This window comes from Hakea prostrata, chromosome 11 (genome assembly GCF_041222555.1).
Source record: "Hakea prostrata isolate BN-2017 chromosome 11, UWA_Hpros_2, whole genome shotgun sequence".
NCBI lineage: Eukaryota > Viridiplantae > Streptophyta > Magnoliopsida > Proteales > Proteaceae > Hakea > Hakea prostrata.
The window spans coordinates 357,041-362,882 of NC_142610.1; the positions used below are offsets into that span (position 1 = coordinate 357,041).

Sequence of the window (5,842 nt, forward strand, 5' to 3'; positions counted from 1 at the left end):
TTGGAGTATTTTGACTCCTGTAACCTTTTTATTAATTATTGCTCTATTCTTGCTCTTGATTACATGTATTTGTATTTATTATTATTGATAGACTAAAACCGTGGATCCTGTGACGAATCGCACCCACGGGTTGTCGGACGGGTAACCGAGGCCGGCGGGCAGGGTGTGACAGCCCCTGTCCCTAGCCCATATTTAAAAATCCAATTCGATTGTAGGAAAGGTCACACATGAACTCTTTTTGTGAATTAAGAAACATCAGAAGGGATCTGATAAAATGAAAAGTTTATATTCAAAGTTAAGCCATAGGTAAGTATGTTTTCATTCACAATCATTTGATAAATTAATATCCCTATTCCAAAAAAAAAAGGTTTCTTTTTGTAATAAAAAAAATGGCATTTTAGTTACAAGCATAACTATCTATCCTTGATAAGTTTTTTTTAGATACCACATTGGAGGTAAATGAAAGAATTCAACATTTTAGGGAACTAAAAATTACTTACGTTGAACCTCAAGGGGTCCAAATAAATATTACCCAAAAAATAATATAAAAAGTGAACTCATAGTCTAATATGGTCAAAATGACTCAATGTCAAAATTTAGGCTTATTTCAAGGTTAGTATGAAGATCAAGGTAAAAATCAAGAATAAACTCAAGGTCAAGATTAAGGACAAAATTAGCATCAAGATCAGGGTCAGTGCAAAAAATCAGGGATGGTCGAGATGGGCTTGGTGGGCCAAAGAGTAATTTGAGGCCTGCCCTTGGCCCTAGTCAAGGCCAAAATATTTTGGCCCTGACCTTCCTTGAAGGCCAAAATCTTGAGCCCAAGCCCTATTTGGGTTTAGGGTGGGTGGGTTATGGCCGCCGGGGCCAAACTTGCACTCCTAGTAATACTTCACAATGGCAGCGTTCAATTCCTCAGACTTGAAACTCGGGTTTAATCGAGTTTGAACTTAGGGTTCTCTTTTGTAAATTTGAAATTCTAATATATTTGAATGTGAGAGAGAAAAAAAAAGAAAGAGAGTCATCACTACGAGTATCTCCCATAAAAATTGGGTAAAGATCCACCGAAGTGGGTAGCCTTAACTGGATGTGGTAACAAGGAAGCCCGAAAGTTGTTCCCGGGAGATGCTAATCGTCTATCCTTTCAACGAACACAAACTTTAATTTTAAAAAAAGTAATGTCCTCCGCAAGGGTCAATCCCACGACCTCTCCACTGAGAAGTATGGATCTTTACCACTAAACCAACCTTGCATCCACAATCATGTCCTTAATTGGGAATTTTTAATACCATATATAGGAGGCACATGCAAGATACCATATTTTTTGGGTTAAAAATGAGAGTCAAACCTCAGGGGGATCCAAATGAAAATTACCCTTAAGTTTTTGTGGGGAAGGTACAGATTCTCACATTTGTTCAACTCAGGTATTTGAAGGTGCAGAGAACCAAGGAAAAAGTCTTGGTCCGGTTTGACAACTCACCAAGTATTTTTGCTTTGAGAAACACAAGAAATATTTCTGAGTGTTTCCGCAAGTAGAACCCTTTATTAGGCGTTTGATAACACATGCTTCTACAAGTAGAATATTTGAAAATTGTAATAAAACTTACAAAATTTTAGAGTGCCAAATTCCGTATACCCCTTCTAAAACTGTCTCACTTAAACCCAACCCACACCCAATTTTGCTTTGAGAAATAGACACAAAAACAAATAGCTGTTGGGCCGAAATATTTCTCAAACCAAAAATTTTCATAAATTTCAATTTATGTTGCAAAAATCATGAAAAACAAAATGGTTTTAACAAACAGTCTTCGGCCAATTTTTCTGCTCCTCGAAGCAAGAAGCACCAGAAATTGTTTTTTTCGGTGGATCATCAAATGGGTCTTGAGTTCTTATGGAGATGGGCCAAACCCCAACTAACCCTGCAAAAGAGGAAGTGAACTAGATCATGACTCAGAATAAGGTAGCTCCTCTTAGCCAATGAATTATTGTTTTTGCCCATGCAAAATTTTATCCTCACAAAAAAATGTGTTTGGGGGTCCGAACTAACCCTAGCCTATATAAGGTAGTTGTTACAAAATTTTGTTAAATTCCAACAGAATGTTGTTTTGGGGAAGTGCAGTTCCCAACCAAGCCTAGCATATACGGTGTTTTTTGAGTATTAGGTAGGATTTTTAATGTACATCAGCTATGACTGCCCTCACCATCCTTGTTTGACCAGAAGAAATCCACGTTATTGGTTGTTTGTGCTCTTCATTTGCTTAGTTTGGTTCTTCAGCATCAAGGTATGAGGTTTTCAGTGTAAAGAACTGATCTTTTTCCCTTCCTAGTTCTTAAATTAAGAAATTAGATAGATCCATGCTGTAATTGTAGTTGGCCAAAGTAGTTTCACCCCTCCCAACCTCAATTGTAGGATGAAAATAGAAATGGATTATAATACATGAAACTTGACGCATAAACACCGACTATAATGGGAAGATTTAGCTCTTATTTTCTAGATTTACTTATCCTATGCTTGCAGATCACTTTTAGCCATATAGTTATGGGCCTTAAGTTTCAGGTATTGTAATCCATTTCTACCTTCATCATATAATTGCAGGTTGGGAGGTGAAAACCAACTTGACCAACTACAATTGTTTGTTGGCATTTTCCTTGGGAGGAAGAGAATGATGACAACAATGGGAAGATTTAGATCTTATTTTCTTGATTGACTTATCCTATGATTTCTTTCTTGCAGATCACTTGAAGACATATATTTATGGAGCCAAACCATTTTGTTAATTGGCTCATTCAACAAATCGCCAATGCTGAGTTTTCCAAAGAGCGATTACATTTTTTGCCTTATAAATACAAGGTATTCACTGTTCTTACTAAACAAATTTTGAATCCTTGCTCATCTGCTATGCATTGAAGTGATTAAACCTTTTCATCTCAGTTCTTCAATGATATATAAGATGTTTACATCAATCGGATATACACGTATCAGAAGAAAAATAAAATAAGTTCTTGTAGTTTTCTGAATGCATATACCCGTAGGAACAGAAGAATGGTTCACAACTCTGGTTTTACGATTGTTGGGTCATTAGTGTCACACCCCAACGATCTCTGTAACTCCCAGAGACGAGTCTGAAACCGTTAACCCTACCTATAAAATGTCATTTTGAGATGCAAGAACGTATCCATCAACCCTAGCTAATGTGAGGTGGTTTGGTACGAGATGGGTATCCATCTGCATCTCCTCTAACAGCCCCTACTGTTCTTCCATCCATTATCTATAGCCTGACAGCTATGTTGCCAAACCATTCTGCTAATGGTTTCATCCTGGTAATCGATAATGCAGAGTTTTTGATTGACCAATCTCACGTCTTCCATTATAACTACGGGGTATACTGTTTTCATCGTCAATCCTTGCTCAATCTCATCTTTTAAATTTTGTCTGCATAAAAATGTATCTGAAATTCCCATGTGAATTAATTTTGTTTTTTCTTTTTTGGTGGATTCCATCTTAGTGCTCAATGTTGTCTTGAAATTTTGTCTGCATAAAGATGTATATGAAATTCCCATCTGAATTAATTTTTTCCCTTTTTGGGTAGATTCCATCTCAGTCAATCGATGTTAAAGAATTGGTGTTTGCAAATCGGATCAATGATTTACCAGGGGCAATGAGGTTTGATTCACTCTTTTTCATGCATTTCAATTTGAACCATATTCTTTCTCTATCTCTGAGATTACTTTCTACAACTCATGAAGCAGAAAATTATAATTTATGTACAGCGCAAACCGGCAAACAATCCAACACCAAATACAAGGTCTCTTGTATCTAATAATTCTAGGGTGAAGTTGTCCTTATGGTCTGTTGGTTAGTAACAACCCTTTCCCATATTTTTCAGATACCTCAACTTAACAGTTGTCAAAATTGCGACAGATGCTGCATTTCGGTGGATTCTATAGTGGTTGAAAATTGTTAAATTTGTTTGATACCTCACTAAATAGGGGCTGAAAAAACAACGTCACCATTATTAGGTGAAAAGTCACAATAATTCTGCTTTCGTAATGTGTTACCTCCTCATGTCACCACCTGGCTTCAGTTATTACGAGTGTGTATGGTTGAGCGAATTAAAAGTAGAAAAGTGTTAACCATCACGTAAGTGGTAACAGTGATCTTTATTTAATGGTGATCATTTTTACTGTAGCTATTTGTAAGGAGCTAGCAATGGCATTAAATTGCCACCTCTGGTTGGGCCTAATTAATGGTATGGTATTAATCGTAACTAGAAGAAATTATTTTCTTTGATATTATAATGGTTTATGTTGTATTACCCATCGTTCTTTATTTAAGTATGCAAAAATAGAAAGTAGTGATGTATATCCGCCTCCATTTCTTTCCAAAAACAGGGCTTCCTTTTTGGCACTATTTGGCAATAGTTTAATTGGGTATCCCCTCATGTGTCATATAATTAAGAGTTGTAATAATATAATTGCAACAGGAGCGAATGTGACGTTCTACATTCACCAATGAAAACATATAAGTGCCTTTATTTGTCTATTTATTTACCGGAGGCAATTTATTACTTTTCCTATGTGTATTCTATTTCTTTCTACAAATTGCTGAGCAGGGGTTTTCCATATTTATATGGGACTTTTTCCTCTATTCTGCTTGTTTACCCATTGTAATTGTTCTCCTTGTTGTAGTGGCTTTAAAAATGTGAGTTCATGATCTAGTAGGCTTGGCTAGAGTTGCTATATAGTGTGTGAAAATGGCATGCCCAATGCATGAGGCTTCATTCAATTTGCTATATTGCAAATATTTACTTATTAGTTTTTAAGATATCTATCTACATAGACTATTAAGGTGGTCCAAACATCAGTTTAGTATGATTGTTTGATTAAGAACATTGTTCCTAATGATGTACCCACCCTCATTGGGAAACAAGAGATGAAGACCTTACTAGAGTTTTAGCATTTTGTTACGACAAAGGTCTTTAGATAGATGCATGTTTTATCTGTTGAGTACCTTGATTGTTTTATGCTATATATCATGTGTGTTCTTTTCACTGGATTTGATATCAAATAGTGGTTTAGAGGTGATGCAAGTACATACCTTAGACCAACACAAAACCGTTTGGATATCCAGATGGAGATGAATCCGGTGTCAAGTTTGAATTATATTTCAGTTGAATATCTTACTTTATGCGTTGTTTTGTAGTATCATAAAGAGTTTGATTTCTTGATTTCTTTTATTGTCGTTGATGGAGTCATAATAAATTCGGGTTAGGATTTCACTTATGAAGTCCCAAGGTATGTATACCATGGAATCATGCAGCTAGAACTCATATCGAGTATATGAAATATCATGGCAGATGCTGCATTTTGGTGGATTCTATCATGGTTGTAATGTTTATCATTGCTGGATACCTCACTAAATAGGGGTGAGAAAACAACATCATCATACATAGGTTAAAACCCATGAATCATATATAATTGTTTTACTTTGTAAGGTATTACCACCCTCTGTTTGTCACTATTTTGGCTTCAGTTATTATAGAGTGCCTATGATTGACCAATTAAAAGTTGAAAAGTGTTAATCATGATGCAAGTGGGTAGAGGTAATCTTTATTTAATGGTGATAATTATTACTATAGCTATTTGTAAGAAGTTAGCTGGCATTAAATTACCACCTCTAGTTGGGCCTAATTAATAAGGATATAGAATTAATCACAGCTATAATGAACTATTCTTTTTTCTATATATAATGGTTTATATTGTATTACTGGGATTCTTTATTTGAGTGTGCAAAAATATTAAGTAGTAATGTATAACCACCTCCATTTCTTACACAAAAAAA

General features: G+C 35.5%; 1 non-coding gene across 1 annotated transcript; it reads right to left on the reverse strand.

The window, feature by feature from the left end:
* Nucleotides 1-1,042: 1,042 nt before the first annotated feature.
* On the reverse strand, nucleotides 1,043-1,155 carry LOC148999492 (U6atac minor spliceosomal RNA). Its single transcript, XR_016170896.1, has one exon. It is a non-coding gene; the product is annotated as a U6atac minor spliceosomal RNA (small nuclear RNA).
* Between the last annotated feature and the right edge of the window lie 4,687 nt (nucleotides 1,156-5,842).